Source organism: Xyrauchen texanus, chromosome 11 (assembly GCF_025860055.1).
Source record: "Xyrauchen texanus isolate HMW12.3.18 chromosome 11, RBS_HiC_50CHRs, whole genome shotgun sequence".
Classification (NCBI taxonomy): domain Eukaryota; kingdom Metazoa; phylum Chordata; class Actinopteri; order Cypriniformes; family Catostomidae; genus Xyrauchen; species Xyrauchen texanus.
Window position 1 is genome coordinate 11,955,941 of NC_068286.1, and position 22,156 is coordinate 11,978,096.

General features: G+C 38.4%; 1 protein-coding gene across 1 annotated transcript in view; it reads left to right on the top strand.

The window, feature by feature from the left end:
- The first annotated feature begins 6,246 nt into the window (after positions 1–6,246).
- LOC127651405 (F-box only protein 41-like) overlaps positions 6,247–22,156 on the top strand; it is a 109,152-nt gene continuing 93,242 nt past the window's right edge. Inside the window, exon 1 of the mRNA XM_052137206.1 lies at positions 6,247–6,367. The gene's annotated coding sequence lies outside the window, so the exon portion shown is untranslated. The remainder of the gene's footprint in view (positions 6,368–22,156) is intronic.

The following is a 22,156-nucleotide window of genomic DNA, read 5'->3' on the forward strand; positions in this document are numbered from 1 at the left end:
CAGAATTAGCGTAAATAAGAGTTTCCCACTCGAATGTTGCACACGAATGACCCCTCAAGTCAATTACCACTGGGAAACTCTCTTTTTTTTAAGTTTCCGAGATGGGGGGAGTCCTAAACTTTCAACATGGCGGAGGAGAGTATCATTTCTGTAGTGAATGACAGATGTTGTTAATTTTTCTAAATACAGCTAATTGTTAGCGCTTGCCATTTTGGTCATATTAATTTATGTATACCAGCAACCATTCTATGTATGTTGTATATTTTAACACTGTGAAAATAGCTTGTATTTGACCAAAAATCCATTATAGTCAGCAAGCTATCTGAGTGATATGTCAAAATAAAAGTTCCTCAAGAACTATGAATGAACCTGACATCGTCCATGTTTCCAAAGCACGTGAACACAAAGTACTTGTAATTACCACTTCAGATGTAGGATAATTCTGATAGAACATAAATGCAGCATAACCCTTGTGCAGTGTTCATTTGTGAGTCAACCTTTACCCGAACATACGTGTGAAATATTTTCCTTTTTTTATTTTATTTACTTTAAATGTTTTAAAGATAATAACCCTAATATTACTAAAGTAACACTAAAAACACTCAAATTGTGGATTGGGGGGTGGTCTTATGGCATTTAGACCTCATATAAAATAAGCACATTTTATGTTATCTTCACTTCAATAAAACCCTTGTTCCCTGAAAAAAGCGGAACGAGATGCTGCGCTTTGCTAAGCGCTTTTGGGAAGAATCCTGCATCATGACCAGCTCTGAATGTGTGTGTAACACGTCAATGAACATTGACTGGAATTTATAGCCTCGGTTGGTGAAATCATTAGATGAACCTGTGGCCAGGCTATAAATAGAGGCGTCAGCAGCATGTCATCAGATATCTTTTTCTGAAGAGCAGTCCTGGGACGTCCCAGTGCGCCAAAGAAGCGCAGCATCTCGTTCTGCTTTTTTCAGGGAACAAGGGTTACACATGTAACCCGAGACGTTCCCTTTACAAAAAGCTTCACTATGATGCTGCACTTTGCTAAGCGCTTTTGGGAACGCAATACCGACGCCGCCGCACTGGGGCTGTCCAGACCCCTATGGTTGTGAAGTGTGCTCACAAGAACGCGAGAGGTCTCAGATATGAGCTTGACGATTCAAGGCCGTAAGAGCCCGGCGTAGCATAAACATCGAAACCATAAAATTTGACAAATGTGTGCAGAGAGGACCAGCCTGCCGCATCACAAACTTGTTCAGACGTGAGCTTGAGATGTCGACTCAAGGACGTAAGAGTCCGGAGTAGCAAAAACATCTAACCCATAAAGTTCGATGAACGCGTGCAGTGAGGATCAGCCTGCCGCATCACGAACTTGTTAAGGCATGAGCCGGCCATAAAAACTGATGAATGTGCATGGAGAGGACCAGCCTGCCACGTCACAAACTTGTTCAGGCATGAGCTTGAGATGTCGACTCAAGGACGTAAGAGCCCGGAGTAGCATGAACATCCAAACTATAAAATCTGATGAATGTGTGCGGAGAGGACCAGCCTGATGCATCACAAACCTGCTGCAGAGGGACCCCTCTAGCCAAGGCTTTAGAGGAGGCGACCCCTCTGGTGGAGTGAGCCCTGACACCCTGATTTTGCCCTGACTTACGCCACTGGCTAGTGCGGTGGACATAAGTCTGAAGGGCACGGACTGGGCAGAGTCCGTGAAGTCTTTCCTGCTTCGGCGTTAAAAACGGCGGGGAGCAGAAGGCTTCCAGAGTGACAGGACATAGTCTCGAAAAAGGCACCTTAGGAAGGTAGTCAGGATGAGGATGCAGAATAGCTTTGACCATACCTGGGGCAAATTCTAAACAGGCCAGCAAAACAGACAGAGCCTGTAGATCCCCAATCCTCTTAAGAGAAGTAATTGCCATAAGAAAGACCATCTTGAGACTCTAGAGGTTAAAAAGGGGGTCTCAACCAGACCCTCCAGGACTATTGCTAAGTCCCATGAAGGAGTTCTGGTTCTAACAGAAACTGGGGAAAAACGCATACAGACGCATTCAGGGTCATGTATGCGCCATCACGTCTAGACCCAGGGGGGGCTGAGTGACTCAGGGAGAAGTAGAGGAGACATTGCGCTGTTCATAGAGGTGAAGAGGTTCTCTTCTACCCTGTAAAATCTCACCCAGATTTTTTTCATTACCTAGGGGTGGAGTTTCCACTCACCCGTCGGTATTTTCTGTCTGGACAGTAAATCTGCTCCCACATACGGGCATCCAGGGATATAAACTGCCCTGAGTGACAGGGGCTTGCCCTGGGCCCCAAGGAGAATCCGACGTGCCAGAAATTTAGCTGACGTGAAAGTGGACCTCCTTGATGGTTTATGTAAGAGACTACCACTGTATTGCCCACCCGCACCAAGACATGGTAGCCTCTGGAGGAAGTATTTCAGGGCCAGAAATACCGCCATCAACACGAGACAGTTACTGTGACAAAAAGTAGCTGCAGCTGTATCATACAAATAAATAGTTAAAAAATCATACATTGTGATTTCTGGATTTTCTTTTTTAGATTATGTCTCTCACAGTGGACATGCACCTACGATGACAATTTCAGACCCCTCCATGATTTCCAAGTGGGAGAACTTGCAAAATAGCAGGGTGTTCAAATACTTATATATATATATATATATATATATATATATATTTTTGGCCACCAGACAGAAATCTGTCTTATAGTTTGGAGCTTTTTTTTGGGGGGGGGGGGGGGTCTCTTGTTCACGTGGCCAGTCTAGCTGTAGTCTGGCCACAGCCCGAGTAACCATCTCGAGTAATTTCTCAGCCGCTTTATTATTATGCGGGAAATGTACAGAGGTTCAGCGCTCCCCTTGTGAAATGCAGAAACGTCAAGGCGCGCATCAGATTACGAGAAGGATCAGCTGGATCTGGGGGAGAGCGAGCGATAGGGACGGACCCGTCTCTCGCTCCTCAGCCAAATATATGCGAGAGCCCCACGATGAAAGAGTGGGCGCATTTCACCCGAAAGTAGGTCGCAATGCGCGCACTCGCCCTGCCCCAACACGAGAGCAGCATGCTCTTCCCCCAAACAAACAAACTAGCGTGTCCCTGACAGTCATAGAACGTTGACAGGGAAACATGCATCGTTTGCTTTGCTTCTCCGACATTTTTCCACCTTTTTCTTTTCTAATTTATATATATATATATATATATATATATATATATATATATATATATATATATAGAAAGAGGGAAAGGAGAAAAGGTTCACTGCTCACTGCCTAACAAATTCTAAATCCTAGCAGAGGAAAGAAAGTTTCTAACAGGCTTGTGAGACACACAGCACAGTTTGCTCTGAAGAAAACGGATCTGACCACACGCTGGTGACACCTCTATTTATAGCCTGGCCACAGGTGCATCTAATGATCTCACCAACCGAGGCTATAAATTCCGGTCAATTTTCATTGATGTGTTACACACATATTCACAGCTGGTCACAATGCAGGATTGTTCCCAAAAGCGCTTAGCAAAGCGCAGCATCATAGTGAAGCTTTTTGTAAAGGGAACCTTAATATCAGTTAATTGAAGGGGTGTCAAAACATCACAATTTGTCATGCATTGGGGGTTCTCTGGGGACATCTGCTGGAATAAAAAATAATTACATGTGATAACAACTATGTCCAGTAGATGGCATCAGTGCTCAATGCATTGGCTGATCTCTATAAGCTAATGTTGTAACAAACTTAATTTCTAAATATTATCACAAGTAATGCATTGGAAATACTGTATATTTAGACACTATATAAAAAAAAATCATAAATAAATAAAAAACTATTATTTTTCAAATTGTAGCATTTTTTATAACCACTTTTTTGAAGTGTCAGATTTTACAATGATGCTCCAATATGCTGTCAAAATATACCATGCTGCCATAATAAAATCTGATTCAAAATTCCAGCATAAACTTTGTCAAACGGGGGTCAGACTTAGACGTCGACCTGTGTGGTATGTTTGGTATATACTGACAGGTTTGTCTACACTTGTGAGGGTCCTCATCAAAAACCTCTTAAATGGGTCAGATGATGTTGATCTTCAAAGGTTTAGAGGTAGAGTTTGGAAATAGAAAATATAATTAGCCTGATATGAAATCAATGGAAGACAATGAGAGATCACTGACATAAACAAACAAACCTGTTAAGCAACTTAGACTTATCGAAACAAGTCCAGATTTTTTTGTTCATGTTTTATAGCTAGTGGATAGCTTATTTGTTTATGATTTTTTATTTTTATTTTATAAATGTCACAAACTCTTGTACCTCGCAGATAAAGGATCCATCCATCCATCCATCCATCATCAACCGCTTATCCTGTCAGATAAAGGATACCATTTAAAAAAAAATAAAAAATCCAAATGATTAAAAATGACACCACATGAGGGTTAAATCACTGGAGTCTTATGGATTATTTAATGCCGGCTTTATGTGCTTTTTCAGAGCTTAAAAATTCTGGTCACCATTCACTTGCATTGTGTAGACCAACAAAGCTGAGATACTCTTTTCAAATCGTTGATTGTGTTCTGCAGCAGAAAGAAAGTCATACACATCAGAGATGGCAGGAAAATAAAGGATGAGAGATTTTTCATTTTTGGGTGAACTATCCATTTAAAAGAGGTTATATAAGGCAAACGGGATGCACACAGCCATGTCTGTTTGTTAGAATATTGTTATATTTGTATGGGAAATGTCTGATATAATTCCTGACATGTTGTGATTGCGAAGTTTGTGTAAACATGTTTGGTAGAAGTAGGGGAGTCTTGCTGTGCTGGTTTGCATAAAAAGCAAGGCTTAAAACACGACTGTAAGATTCACTCATACTTTTTTAATTTATTAAGAGAAATAAATAAATAAATACATAAATACATAAAGAAAGAAAGAAAGAAAGAAAGAAAGAAAGAAAGAAAAAGAAAGAAAGAAAGAAAAAGAAAGAAAGACTTGAAGAATTACTGTTTACTGTTTGGCAAAATAGATTATTTCAACCTCTCTCTTTTCACATTTATTAACTAGATAGATAGATAGATAGATAGATAGATAGATAGATAGATAGATAGATAGATAGATAGACAGACAGATAGATAGATAGATAGATAGATAGACAGATAGATAGATAGATAGATAGATAGATAGATAGATAGATAGATAGATAGATAGATAGATAGATAGATAGATAGATAGATAGATAGATAGATAGATTGATTGATTGATTGATTCTTTTCTGACGTGGCTCTTGCGCATTTACAATAGAACCACAAGATGACGCTATTGTCTTTCTGTAATGTTCTAATATGTTCTCCGATGCAAGTCAATGCACCTGTTCCAAGGTTCAGACTGTTTTCCAGTCTCTGCACTGCGCTTGATAAACATGATGTGCTGTAAAACAAATGAGCTATTATTTATTATAACCGTGCAATGACCAGGATGTGCAACGTGAGACATGGTTATAGGAAAGAATGTTAGGTAATCGGACAAATTATTCATAAGCTTTTTCTCTCTACACATACTTTATAACAGGCTTCTAGTAGATTTAACTTTTGGGTCTTATTTGACAAAGATAAAGATTATAGCCTACTATAATTGCAATACAAATGATGTGTTGACATATAGGCTAATGAACATATAAATGATAAAGTTGCAGCTACCTTTATCATTACCTTCATTCCGTATTGACTGAATGCTTATCCTTTTCTTCCATGTGCAGCTTAAAACAAATTGTAGCCTATCACAGTCATCTTAAACGCCGACTCCAGGCAGAACAAGTGGAGCATATATTCCTCGTTACAGAGAGCATCTCTCGCTCTCTCTCTCTCTCTCTCTCTCTCTCTCTCTCTCTCTCTCACACACTCACACACACACACACACACACACACACACACACACACACACACACACTTGTTTTTATATAATTGTGGGGACTCTCCATAGACTTCCATGCATTTTATGGATTTTATAAAGATCTAACGATAATATCTATCCACTAAACCTCACAGCAACCTTTTTGCATTTTACATTTACATTTTTTTTGGTATTTTTAATAAGCCATTTCACTCGTGGGGACCGCTGGCTGGGCCCCACAAGGTAGGTGATCTTAGGTTTTACTATCCTTGTGGGCACACACACACACACACACACACACACACACACACACACACACACACACACACACACACACACACACACACACACACACACACCTTTATTTTCCCGCGCTGCGCGTGTTCGCGCTCGTCTTCTGCTGCAGCGAGTGGCGTTCGTGACGTCATCCTGCTGGAGCGGCTGCTGGACACGGGCGGAAAAAGGACACAGATCTGCGAGGTGAGAGGCACACTTTCTGACACATGTAACATGTTTTGGATAGTGGCAGTCGGAATGGTGCGTTTGTAGCGATCGGTGCAGGGACGACATTGCGTAATATTATCAAACGGCGAATCGGCGGTCGTGTTAGGGCGAGAGGAGACAGATTTGGACCGGAGCTCGTCTACGTTATAGAAAAAAATGGTGAAAATCTGACCGGTTGCGCCATCGGGCACGAATTTACAGCGAGGTAACAGACCTCCAAATATATGTCCATCACCGATTTGATTGAATTGCAGTTGGTATTATCTGTATTTTGTCTTATTACACCATAGGCCTACGTGGTATTCTCCACAGTTAATAAAAAGGGGTAGAGTTGCATGCGGTATCATTTCTCACATCCTCAGACCCAAGAGAGACAGATAGAATGATTTCCATTTCTGATTATGACAAGTTTGCCCACGACTCTATCAGCATTTTTGGCCATTATATTGCCTGTTTGTTCCTTGTCTGCTGGATACCAAAGAGTGTTGACAGTCCACCCACAGTCAAAGATTTAATAACATTTATTAACTTTTTCCAACACTTTTTACAGTTTTTGAATAATAGGAAGTAAAGACATGACTATCTGCACTTGCTTTCACTTTATATATAAAATAGATAAATGGCATAAGATACTAAGACTAGTTTTCAGAGAATTCGAAACATATTTCACCCAAAAATAAAAATGCTCTCATCATTTACTCACCTTTCATGCCATCCCAAATGTGTATGACTTTCTTTCATCTGCTGAACACAAATTAAGATTTTAGAAAAATATTTCAGCTCTGCAGGTCCAAGTGAATGGTGTTAAGAACTTTGATGGCTCAAAAAGCACACAAAGGCATCATAAAGTCAAGTGACTCCAGACTCCAGTGATTCAGTTTGAGTCTTCAGAAGTGATATGATAGGTGTGGGTGAGAATCAGATACATTTTTAAGTCCTTTTTTATTATAAATCTCCACTTTCACTTTCTTCCTCTTTTTTGGGGCGATTTGTATTTTTCACACTTTACCACCATATGGATTTGAGTGTTATTTGTACTGTATGAGTCATATGGATTTTTTGAATAAATGAATGAATGTTATGTGTCCCCATCACTATACTGGGGCATTAGGGCCCACACAGAATAATCACCCACTGCTGGCATCCCTAATACCCCTTCCAGCAGCAAACTTAGTTTTCCCCAGGTGGTCTCCCATCCAGGTACTGACCAGTCTCAACCTTGCTTGGCTTCAGAGGGCAACCAGTCTTGAGCTTCAGAGTGATATAGATGCTGACTTCAAAGTTTTTACTACCATTCACATGCATTGTATGGACCAACAAAGCTGTTATATTCTTCTAAATATCTTCATTTATATTCAGCAGAAGAAAGAAAGTCATACACATCTGCGATGGCATGAGGGTGAGTAAATATACATTTTTGTGTGAACTTTCCATTTAATAAAACGTAATATATTTTGTAATTTTCTTGTCAAGCAAATGAGTCTTGTTTAAGGCATGTGTAGATATTTTATAAGTGGCAAATACATTTTTTTTCTTTCAATTTAGTGCATGTTATACATTAATTACATTTGCTAAATATGCCAAATGCATTAAAATGTAATTTCAGTGATTTCAGAAACATGATTATCAATAAAGTCCAGGTACATAGATATTATTGAGACAGTTTGTGATGCTTCGATCCAGATTGAATGAAGTCAATTCATTTCCAGATTCATCAATACAAGTCTAGATTGTGTTACTAAACAGAATGAAATATGCAGAGATGTCTGCATTGTTTGATTTTACTGAGGCGATAGTTGTTTTCAGATTATTATGAGGCATGTTTTTTCGTTAGTTTGTCTGCCATTAGGCTTTAAGTAACAAAGTCCAGAGATTGTTGGTTATGGAACAGCCCATTGGACTGAAAATGCTCACAACTGCTTTCTGTTTTTTGGAATACATGACAACAATGAGAATTTGTGAGAAATGACAATGAGAGGTTGGATTTATTACTGCTTCAGACACTGTTCTCCCTTTCTTACAGTTCTTTTATTGATCTCATGTGTGCTCAGGTTAATTTACCTCTTGAATATTGTCACATTATCACAGATGTCATATATTGTGTCAGAGCAGAGTCAGTAGCAAGTTGCAGTCTAAAATGAACTAAATGTCTAAAGGTTTGGATAATAAGTCGGACCACTTTTCCAAATGGAAGACCATTAATAGTGGTCTGTAATTTCTGGCAGTCTGAGGTCTTGCCTGGGATAAAGGGCGCCATTGGCTCTGGTGCTGTTGACTTCATTTGATATACTAAACCTCATGCAGCAACATATAACCAAAAACTGCCTCTGAAGTCAAACTCAATTTAATATTGCATCCTTTAAATCTCTGGCCTTGTATTGCATTTATTCATTTGCTTTTATCCAAAGTGACTTTCAGCATTTTCAAGGTAGAAATTTATTAGCATGTGTGTTCCCTGGAAATCAAACCCATGATCTTGGCAATACTAGTGCCATGCTTTACCACTTAAGATACAGGAACTATAAGAACTATAATTGAAAACAGGGCACCAACATTCCATTTTATTTATATCATTTAAATATACACATTGGATAATGTCACATAATTTTAAAGCTCTTAATATCATGAATGTATGCATACAGTTTGTAAGGTAACACACTTAAGATAATGACTGCAACAGTATTAACCAAGAATATGACTGCCTCTTTAAGCAGGTGATTACGAGACCTGTAGGACATACTAGCACAGTGCAATTAGTTATGTTATGTCAACTTTAGTCATGGTGCAGCATGCAACCAAGTCCAATGCTACACTTCACCAAAATGTGGCATATTTACATTATATTGCATATTTTATATCATCATGACCAAAATAGGAAAGTACTCATGGTTTTCTGCTGTGCATTTCTAATACACTGTAAACACACATTTGTTAATTTTAATTAATTGAATAGTGCAAACTTGTTGCCTTAAATCACTTAAGTTAACTAAAGTGTATCATGTATACCTTACTTATTCTGAGCCAATGGTTCTTCAGGCAAAAGTTCTGTTATCTAAGTTCTATCTCGGAACAGTGGGAGCCCTAAATACTAACAGGTTTAGCAAGGATTAGCCTACTAAAAAAAGTAAAACTAAAGTAATGTATGTGTTTTGTTTTATACACTCATGAGTGCAACTTAGTAGAGGTGGGCTGAACTCAGTGGTGAAGTGGCTCCGATTATGAGCCCAGGCCAGGGGCTGTTCAAACAGACGGAACACAACAGACTGGAACCGAATGCGAGGATCTTGAGACACATTTTGAACAACTTTCCTGACAAAACTCATTGCTTAATCTGAGAAATGCTTATAAGAGAGCTAGACACAACGGCCAAAGACCTCCATCAACTATAAGCGAACGCTTTTGCAACCATCCATTTGTTTTTCTACGTAAATGCGCGCTAGCAACGCGTGCTTTGTTTCCCTTTGTTTATTCAGTGTCTCGTGAAGGAGTGCTGTTTTTTAGATGATGTGTATAATTAAAAAGAACTGTAAAAGCATATGGAGACACCTGCATTCTGTTAAACTGCATTTGTTGCGCTGTATCTAGCCTTTTTTAGCGCAAGAATGTCACTGATCTGAAGTCAGCGTATTGCAGTGAGGATAAAATTTTTTAATTGAAATCAGATGCTTTTCTGGTTTGTTTATACGTATCTCTTAGCTGCATGAAGATATTAATTTGCTTTCTCACGTCACTAGCTTTAAATATGCAACTTAGCTGGCTAATGAATGCATAAACGTGACCAGCTAGATATAAGCTAATCCAAATAGATTGTAATGTCTCTACTAATGCAGATTCTAGTCAACAAATGAATTACTTTATAATGATATGACCATGTGTACTCTTGTGTACTGTATACATACCTTTTTGTTGTGTTCCGCTCAATGCAGACTGTAGTCTCATGAGTCAAATCAAACACCACAAGGCATCAGTGAAATGATAGAGGCCGCTCTCATACTGTATAATGACAGCGGACCCTACCCAGCCACTCCAGCACCGGACACAACAAGGAAAAACAATCGGTGTGAATTTTTGCCGATAACGCTGATTAATCGGCAAAACTGATATATCAGTCTACCTCTATAACTTAGTAACTAGTCTATGGTTGGCAAAAGCTATATGTAGAATACACTAAATGTACTGTATTGGTCCTAAACCTAGGCTCAAGATCCCTCTCGTGTCCCATGATAAGCGTGCTAGGAACTAGACATCCACTTTGTATGGCACTCATACAAATCAAATTATCTTAACTAGGGATATCTGAGTAACAAATACTTAGTAGCAAAATTGTAAGAATGGGTGGATGGATGGGGGTGCTTGGATAGAAAGTACGAGCACAGGGTGTGGTGAGTGTGCGCATCGAGGTGATCGTCTGTGTTTCACGGCGTGGAGTTTCTGGTGCCCCCCTAGGGTAAGATGGTGCCCCCCTTGGGAATTGGTGCCCTACGCAGACTGCATAATATGCGTTTAGGGAGCGGCGGTACTGGTTAGCACATTTGGTGGGTTTTACAGTGTGGGCTTCACTGTGAAACATCTTGGTGTTAATGTGTGAACATCAAGTTCTGATTATGTACTATACCATTAAATACACAGCAGTTTATTTTTTTCAAAGTATTCCTTGAAATTGTTTGAATTGTGTCAACAAGAAATGAAAACTGATGTTAGCTATGGAGTGGTAATAAAACCAATATGCTTTATGAAGATTTTTATCAGAGCTGCACAAAGCGTAATTACAGAGAGGTTGTAATTACAGTTGGCTGTGATTTGTAGAGTATTTCATAAATCTGCATAACAGTTCAAAACAATCTACCAAATATGTGCATTAGAGAGAAAGAGAGAGAGAGAGCGAGAGAGAGCTGTGTGAATGTGTTGAAATTACATAGTGGTTACAGTTTACACATGGTGTGGCTGCAGGCTATTGATGTTGATTAAACTTGACTATTTAAATGGAAAACACACTTTAAACAGAGGCATGAGAAAGCAGTGGTTATGTTTCTTAATTGCATCTGTTAACCTGTTGATACGCAATCCCCCCGCACGCGGTAGTGACGTCACTCAGCTTACATTTAATATATCATTTACAGTCTATAAATGTAATTAATGTTAACAAATTATACATCTTTTCAAAGGTCTATGGGTTCAACATTGATATCCGATGTCTGTTTCACGCTACCAATGCTACAGAAACAGCAATTTAGTTATTTGTGCCAGGAGTATCAATGAAAATATGCAATATAAAATGGGACTTCATACCTTTGTTATGAAATCACAATCGCCACACTTGGGTCAATTGTCCATGACAAGCGTTCATTGAAAAACATCCAATGGCACTTTTTGTCCAGAAAAGTGATAAATCTGAGAAATATTGATATATTCTCCATTGTTTACATGAGATCTCGCCTGAAAGAATTACCCTTCGTCGTTGTTCTTCAACAAACTATGCAATCTGAGCAGCATTCATGTTGTAAAACTGTATATTATCTTATATATTAGAGTCTCATAAACAAAATGAGCCTGTCTCCAAAGTCTATTTAAAAAAATGTGCCGTAGTTTTATTCATAATAGCCGAGCAGTGCAGTCAGATTTTGTGTCATCTTGAAAGGTGGAGCCTTAATTATACTCTAATTAATTATAATCGCTTCCAGATATTTTACCTAGAAAAAAGCTTGCAGGAACCTCATTTTTTTGATTATCTTCAAATTTGAAACGTAACTCCTTTAGACATGTGGCTTTGAGAACATTGTATTTCTGGGTTGTCTTGGCACTTTTATTATTGTTTTCTTTAGATTATAAAAACATGTTCAGCACAAAATATTTCCATTACTATAAACTTCAGCTTCTCTAACTTTAAAAAATAACAACATATATTAATTCAACATACACTCACCTAAAGGATTATTAGGAACACCATACTAATACTGTGTTTGACCCCTTTTTGCCTTCAGAACTGCCTTAATTCTACGTGGCATTGATTCAACAAGGTGCTGAAAGCATTCTTTAGAAATGTTGGCCCATATTGATAGGATAGCATCTTGCAGTTGATGGAGATTTGTGGGATGCGCATCCAGGGCACGAAGCTCCCGTTCCACCACATCCCAAAGATGCTCTATTGGGTTGAGATCTGGTGACTGTGGGGGCCATTTTAGTACATTGTCATGTTCAAGAAACCAATTTGAAATGATTCGAGCTTTGTGACATGGTGCATTATCCTGCTGGATGTAGCCATCAGAGGATGGGTACATAGTGGCCATAAAGGGATGGACATGGTCAGAAACAATGCTCAGGTAGGCCGTGGCATTTAAACGATTCCCAATTGGCACTAAGGGGCCTAAAGTGTGCCAAGAAAACATCCCCCACACCATTACACCACCACCACCAGCCTGCACAGTGGTAAAAGGCATGATGGATCCATGTTCTCATTCTGTTTATGCCAAATTTTGACTCTACCACCTGAATGTCTCAACAGAAATCGAGACTCATCAGACCAGGCAACATTTTTCCAGTCTTCAACTGTCCAATTTTGGTGAGCTCTTGCAAATTGTAGCATCTTTTTCCTATTTGTAGTGGAGATGAGTGGTACCCGGTGGGGTCTTCTGCTGTTGTAGCCCATCTGCCTCAAGGTTGTGCGTGTTGTGGCTTCACAAATTCTTTGCTGCATACCTCGGTTGTAACGAGTGGTTATTTCAGGCAAAGTTGCTCTTCTATCAGCTTGAATCAGTCGGCCCATTCTCCTCTGACCTCTAGCATCAACAAGGCATTTTCACCCACAGGACTGCCGCATACTGGATGTTTTTCCCTTTTCAAACCATTCTTTGTAAACCCTAGAAATGGTTGTGCGTGAAAATCCCAGTAACTGAGCAGATTGTGAAATACTCAGACCGCCCGTCTGGCACCAACAACCATGCCACGCTCAAAATTGCTTAAATCACTTTTCTTTCCCATTCTGACATTCAGTTTGGAGTTCAGGAGATTGTCTTGACCAGGACCACACCCCTAAATGCATTGAAGCAACTGCCATGTGATTGGTTGATTAGATAATTGCATTAATGATAAATTGAACAGGTGTTCCTAATAATCCTTTAGGTGAGTGTATATTAAAAAATAACAACATATTACTTCAACATATATTAACTTGTGAAATAAGGCCCCAAGTGTCTTCTTTCAAAATATACTACAACTGTGTCCATACTCCAAAGGGTCCAGTAAATACAACCATCTAAGTTCAGCTATGTCATTTTCATGGTTTGTGCTCAAAAAGGGGGTGCGTATCAACAGGTTAAAACAATATTGATGTGTTGTTTCAATGTGTGCCACAAACATTGAACACAGTGGTTGTGAATGTTTGCTAACCTGTATGGAGGATAACATCATTGTGTAATCGATTGACCTACATCAGCTAGTGGTACAGAATTGGAAGTGTGAGAAGGCCTTTTAGTGTTTTACTCTCCCCAGGCTATTGGCATGCGATGAGTAGAGGGTAATAAGGGGATAATTGGCTGAGTGAAATTGCATAGACCAATAGAAGCCAGACGAGCCTTTAGACAGTAGAGTTTGAACTTTTGGAATCAACCATCCAGACCAGCCTCAGCCATCAATGTCTTTGGTCTTGCTGAGACAGCTACAGGGAGTGTTAAAATTAACACGTGTTATGTAATCAGATAATTTTTTCGAATAACAATTAAAGTAATGCAATATTTTTTGTTTTAGACCATAATATCTGAATTAAATTTTAAATAAAGTAACACGTTGCTTTTGTCCACCATTACTGTCCCTGCATTGCGAGAAATCAGAAGCAACATTTTGCAAGCTTCTGTGAGGAAACGTAGTGCAGGATTGGCAGTGTAGTTCTATAGAACTGAGTCTGAGGCCAGAGACTATTTAGCAGAGAAGAGTCACTTCTATTTAGATGAATGTGAGAAATTGGAACACCCAACCAAGAAGCTCTAGAACCCAACAGTCAATGGAGATGACTTAAGTGGCAAATATTAATTTATTCATTAGACTTTTTCCTTTAATATGTTAGACTGACATGTGACACTGAATTTTATCCTGACTTCTGAAGAACTTCTCATGTTGATTTTTGCATTGTCGATGGGCAGTTGGGCACCACATATGGTATATATAATGCATGTTCAAGTGTTGGACTTTGCTGCTTTAGATAAGACAGTGGTTATTCTTCATTATTCATATTGGCTGCCATGTTGATGGAAAAACAAATCATGCATATTCATGTTATTGATTCTTTATTATAAATATAATGTGACACGAGTGTTGTACAGTAGCTAGCATGACCTGCAATGTCTCTTGTATGCAATGCATGGCTTATTTATTTTGATTGCTTAGCATAGCAGAACATAAAGTGGCTGTGAGACAAAAGTAACACAAAAATAACACAAGAGTAAAGTAACGCTTTACTTTCAATAAAAAATAACTTTTTAATTAAGTTACATTTTTATGGAGTAACGCAATATTCAAACAATTTTTTAAAAGTCTTTTAAAAGTAACATTACCCAAAACTGGCTACAGGGCTTTTTTATCTGGTTCAAGAATATAGAGGAATAGTGAAATAGGAAAAATTTAAATTCTCTCATCATTTACTCACAAATTACGATTTTAAGAAGAATATTTCAGCTCTGTAGGTCCATACAATACAAGTGAATGGATGCCAACATTTTGACACACCAAAAAGCATAAAAGTAATCCATTTGACTCCAGTGGTTAAATCCATGTCTTCAGAAGAAATATGGTAGGTGTGGGTAGGGTTGCAACGGTTTGAGATTTTCACGGTATGATAACCGTCTCAGAAAATATCACGGTTTCACGGTATTACACAATTACTATTATGAAAACAGTGAAAACAGAAGGGTTATTTTTTTTTTTGAGCAAACACTTTATTATAATTGAAACTTGAAACCATTTATTTTATTGAAGTATGTGTAAAAAGTCTCCCTTTTGAAAATAAAATAAATAGAAAAAATAAGAAAGCTAACAGAATTATAATAAACAGAATTATAAACATGCTAAAAAATAGCATGTAACTATAACATGTTATATAACTAAAGCATGTTAGTTTATATGTTAAATTAACTACTAAATGAAAAATAACATCAGCTGTAAGAGCTTTTGAAGTAATGTCCTATGATTATTAACAGTTATTATATACTGTAGGTGCACGACAGCACAGCCAGACTTCTCCTGTCTGTACCTTTCGCTAAGTGGTTCTCAACTGGTTTTGCTTCAGGACAGATTTTACATTGGACATCAAGTGTCGACCTGCCATAGATTAAACATAACCTGTATTTAATGTATCCTGGGTTGCATTTCCTTTTATGTTGGATAGATTTGTTCGTGGTTTTCCAGTACAAGGACATGCATCAAGTTACATTATTTTTGTTGTTGATGTCAAAATCTACAGGAAGTTTTCTCTCCCCCTTTTAAAAATTGAAGAACATATTTACTTATATGAGCCCATTATTATCCCGTTTGTTACCTAATATTAAATATTTATACACAAATTACACAGAAGGAAAGGCTCCTCATTATCATGGTTATGTCAGTGTGCTAGTCTTAAATAATAGTAATAATAATAATAAATTACAGTATTTATGAAAGATAAATACTAGCTGAAACACATCTTGAAACTTTAACTACAACTGCCACTGTTGATATAAAATGAGGTCTAATAGATTCTGCCTTTAGATTATTTCATATGAAACTATAACATTTTGTCTAATATAACAGTTACTTTTACTCATGTAAAATCTTTTTTTGGCACATAGCACAGTTGCTTTTCCTCCTCAGTGCTGTTTGGCATGTCAGGGTTGCTACTGTTGAGAGGTTCGAATTGACAATCTCCGTAACACTTTAAACTAGAAAAGTCTCGCTAGAATTGAAATTAGTCGCATCAGTTTTGATGTCTGCGCTCCGCAATATCGAGGGTAGCCCAGTTGTTGAATGCACGCACGCGCCAGTGAGCAGAGCAGGTCATTAGCGCAAGCTCGTTACAATCGTGAAAGTGCAGATGAGAAGTTTTAGCTGTTTGCGAGATTATCATTAAATCTGCCTCGGCAGTCCTACATAGTCGATCACTTGTTCAACCGCCGAAATATCTTCAATGCGAGAACCATGGCATTGTTCTTTTCCTGCTGTCCATGACCCAGTCCGAATAGACCAGTTGATAAACACTGCTTTAACTCACACACGCACTCATGTCAGACCCCCTCGCCTTGCTTCTCTCTGACATCTGCTGCATGTTTGTGTGTGACGCAAGTTGACGAGTCTGACAGGCAGACAAGGAGGAAAGGAGATGCGCACGCGCATGTGAGATTCTCCATCCGGTTGCATTTTTTTCTTAATACCGAAGATAAGCAAATGTACATGGTATGATAACCGTCAATTTTCAAACCGTGGTATACCGTGAAACCGGTATACCACTGCAGCCATAGGTGTGGGTGAGAAACAGATCAATATTGAAGTCTAGAAATTCTTCTCGCTACCCAGTAGATGGTGATATGCATGAAGAATGTGAATTACCAAAAACAAAAGAAGAAAGTGAAAGTTAAAGTGGAGATTGACTGAGCAGGGAGGAGAATTTGTTGTAAAAATGGACTAAAATATTGATCTGTTTCTCACCCAACCAATCATATCTCTTCTGAACACATGGATTTAACCACTGGAGTCACATAGATTAGGCCACTTTTATGCTGAATTATGTGATTTTTGGAGCTTCTAAATTGTGGCACCCATTCACTTGCATTGTATGAACCAAAAGAGCTGTGAAATTCTTCTAAAAATCTTAATTTGTGTTCTGCTGAAGAAAGTCATACCAGGATGGCATAAGGGTGACTAAATGATGAGAGAATTAAAATGTTTGTGTGAATTATTCCTTTAAAGCTGGATGTGGCCCCTGAACCAAACAAATGCTCTACCCCCTCTTTTCTGCGGGACTTGACACGCCAAGTGACCCTGCTTTATTAATTTTATGTTTTTTATTTTTTTTATGCCTTCCTTGAATTATTATGTTTTATGCACAACAGTAACTCTCTCTGACAACATTAAGGGAAATTTAGACATTTAGACATAGACAAATGATTTGAATGTAATTGTTTCATACATTTTAATTTGAAATGGTGATCAGTGTATTGAAAATAACTTTTTCATATTTTCATTTTTGTAATCATGTCTCCCTTTTTCTTTTTTGGAATCAGATTAATGTAGAGTTTATCATACATAAGTGATGTATTTTATTTTATAAAACATTCTTAAAACTTTGCTTAAGCAAACACCTTTTAATTTTGTCAGCAGGCACTTGCTATTTTGTCTGTAACCTCAAATATCTTTGGTTATTCCCCTTTCCCGTAAATCAGTTGTGATTGGTTCCCTTTTATTATGAAGAACCATAACCAGGGGCACGTTCAATCTTAAACTGGTCTGTACCGTTTTGCTACAGTTTCCTGGTTGGTGTATGCAACAATTGATGACATTAGAAGAAATGTTTGCTTGAAATATGAGGCAAATGTTGGATCACCATAATTAGGAACCACAGTTTCCACATATTCCTTCACTCGATTGGGATGTTCTCTGCTATTATGGATGTCAAGCGCAGTGACTGTAACATTGAGCATATTTTGTAGTATTAAACAGATATTTAAACTGATTTCATCAGGCTCCGAAAATTCTTTGAAAAGAATGCAAAGAATAGCCTTCTCACAGGCCGAGTTCTACAGGGGTGCTTGAGGGTGACCAGGGCAAACTGCTGTCCACGGGTCGATTTATCATGAACGTTTTTATTAGATCTTTCATTTATCTGGCTTGGCGACCTATCGCGCATCCATAACATTTTAATATGCTCAGGGTTGCCAGAGAATAGATGCAACACGCCAATCAGAGATTTATATTTGCACAAATAGGAAATATTTCACTTTATGTCATACTTAATTTATGCAATCTGGCAATCATGCATGCGAGTGCGCACGCTCTCTCTCCTCTTCGGAAAAAAAAACTTAAAGTGCTCAATAGTGCAATATTATGCTCAAAGAAAAGGGTGATGCAGCCACTCCGTGTCCATTCGTGAGGCTGCGTGTGCTGTTTAGTGCCATGTCTGCGAGGAAACCTTTTCAGTGATGAACTTTAGTAATACCCGAATAGATCTTCACTTAATTCGCACACGGAGGGGAAACAAGAGCAAAACCAAGTGAGAGAGGAAAAGGTTTGTTCCTTGTGTTATTTGTAAAATAAATCCCTCACACCTGTATGTGAATGTTTCTCCGGTAGTAATCATTTATCAGTGTCATGCAGCCTGTTTTATTCAGTTGTGTGCTGAATGTGGTGCCAAACAAACGATTGATGAGACTTGCATCATGACCCATGAGCATGTTAACTGGTTGATAATGCTTTGAGAATAAAAGATTAGTGTCCACTGTGCAGCCAACAGTAAAATAATCCTTTTAGAATCTATAATTTCAGAATACTTTATTTATGAAACCAGACTCCTGATGTAGAGTGTTAAATTGAATACTAAAATACCACTGCATTGAAGTATGGTAAAATAAACAATTAATAATTTTTCAGGCTGCATCAAAACTTATAAACATGTATGATTGTGCAAATCAGTATGTCCTAATCTGCAGGAGCAGATTTCAGTGACAGATCATGTGAAAAAACGAAGCAATAAATGTTTTGTACACAAAAAAAAACGTTATTTGCGATGTTTTATTAGCATTTAAACATGATTTAATATATTAAAAAAATATGGATTTACGAAACATCTCCACTTTATACAGAGCACCCCCACTATTTTCAGAAGCACGCTCAGTGATTTTGATCTGGAACTGGGCCATCCTTCTCAGCTGCCATAGTTGCAACGCTTGCGCATTACAACAGGGTGTTCAACGCACCACTGTTTCCATTTAAATAACATTTTGCTACATTTTGTATGGGCTGAATGTGCCCCAGGTGAGTTTAGTTATGGTTCTTCTAAATAAAAGAGAGCCAATCACAACTAACTTCCTGGAAAGGGAATAACCAATGATATTTGAAGTTACAGACAAAACAGCATGAGCACACCACACAAATTTAAACGTTGTTCTCACGAGCAAAGTTTGAAGAATGATTTTGCTCGCACGGCAGAGGTTTCTTTTTTCCTCGTGTGGCTTTAATCTATCGTTCCTACGAGCATCAATAACATGCAGATTATTGCCATTGATTATTGATATATTGAATATTGCCGCCATATATATTACTTTTATGCTGCATGTATGTGCTTTTTTGGAGATTTGAAGTTTTGGACAATTCAGTTGCATTGTATGGACCTATGGAGCTGAGATATTCTTCTAAAAATCTCTGTTTGTGTTCTGCAGAAGATAGAAAGTCATACACATCTGAGATGATATGAGGGCGAGTAAATGATGAGAGAATTTTCATTTTTTGGTGAACTATTCCTTTCAAGATGTGCAAAAGGAATTAACCCTGCTGTTATTTTCGGGTCATTTTGACCCCTTTAACAGTAATGAAAATGCCTTTGGATTTTCTACAACAATGAATAAATAAATAAATAAGTAAAATTTTATAATACTTAATCTTATATAATAATGTCAGGGTGTTTTGGGTGGTTAGGGCACTGCTAGGGTGTTACTAGGTTGTTGCTATGACATTACTAAATGGTTAAATGGTTGCTTACTGGCCCAAGTAAAAAAAGAACACACTCTCTATGAAATCCTGGTCCCTAAATATGTGAAAACCTTTTCAATAAAGGTTTATGGGATGTTTAGCTCATTTTTCATCAGCCGGGCTGACATTTACAATACACATCATTTAGAATATTTACCTTGATTTTATATTTGTTTCAAACATATACAAAGTTTAAGTATTCCAATTTTTATCAAAATGACAAGTTTACTGTATATTTGCTGTAAAAGAATAGTACAACCACTGAAGTGCCTTTCTGACCAGAAAAGAAAAGTTGTTTGGAATAAGGTGAGGGACACATTGAGCAATTCGACAGTGTAACACAGTTCAATGGAAAGGAGGAGACAAGAACTGGCTTGATGATATAAATTATAGTTTAATTATAAACCAAAAAGACAAATATACACAGGTGTCAGGTAGCTTCTCTTAACTCTCTCTCTGTTGCACTGTCGTCTCCAATCACCCTTATCCCTCTCAGGCTTAATTAGCCTAATTAGGGGCCGGGTGTGTGGAATCACGACCTGCCCCAGCCCTCCGCCATGCCTTCCAGGTCTTCCTGCTCCAGGAGGTCAGCCAGGAGCCCCTGTAGCAAACCCCCAGTCAGACAATGGTGAAGCGTACTGATGTTTCCAGAAGCCTTTATTTATGTTCAGCCGTCAGCCTTGGTTAAACACTAATCTATTTTCCTTTCCTTACAACTTTTCTTCTTGAAACAACGTAAGAGCTACGGGACAGATAAATAACATAAAATTAGCTCATACAAACATAAACATTACCCGAAGGCCGAATTAACCGTACAAACAGTCATTTATAAAGACTCTTTAGTGACGTTACCCGTGTAGTATTAACAATGCTAAAAAACTTACGTTAGCTTGACTTCACATGACACGAGAAATAATAATACATTCAAACACTTCTTCACAGTTGAATGGATTAACCTACATATTACTGCACATAAACATTAAACACGTTAAACACACAATACCTTGTTCCCGTTCTGGCTAGGTGCTTAAATTATCCTTGAAGATCTTTACACAATTTCAAAGCGAAATGTGATTTTTTCCTCCTTACTACAGTGCGTGCGTCTTACTAACTAGTCTCACATTTTTAGATGCTGAACTTAACATTACACTAGGATGCTCCAAAATAAAAGACCCGTAATATTAACAGAGAACATTAATAAAATAAAGCTCTGAAATTATTATCTTATTTACACTTTCCTTAGAGTTAGTTACACTCCCACCAATCATGAGTGAATAATGGAACGGTACACAGTCTGCATTAGACACGTAATGATTTTAACTGAAAATTGCCTTCCCTGAGCCTGTATAGGAACTAAGACAACTTATGTCAAAGTTGGAAACTTAACTATAACTATGTAATATTATGCACTATGGAGTGGAGGGAGCAGATTTAGCTAGTCTCCAGCAGCAGGACAAGCTTCTGGACTGGGCTCAACTTCAGACACCTTGTGAAGACGCTCTCCTTTCTTGCCAAGCTTACTGTCACCAAGCTGGATTTTAACTCTCCGTACAAGTCCATCTTCGTCAGTAGTGCTTTCTGAAACTCTACCCAATCTCCACTCATTCCTGTGTACATCCTCTCCCTTCATGATTACAATGTCTCCAACTTGTAAATTTCTCCTTGGAGTATGCCAGCCTGTCTGAGAGCAATGTTGGCAAGGTATTCCTTTCGCCAGCTGACTCCAAAACTGTTCTGCAAGGTATTGAACATGTCTCCACCTTTTCTTGCCATACACATCTTCTCTGACGAATTCACCTGGGGGGTAAGGCCTGAACAGATTTCATTGTCAGAAGATGATTAGGGGTGAGTGGTTCAAGGCTATGAGGGTCGCTGAGGTTGTCAACAGTCAGAGGACGACTGTTGACTATAGCCATGGCTTCATAGAAAAAGGCCCGTAGCGAAGCATCATTTAGTCTACCAGAGGAAAGGGCAAGAGTGGACCTTAGAACGCTTCTCACTGTCCTTATTTGTCTTTCCCACACCCTCCTGCATGACTGGAATGGGGTGCGTTCATGCTGA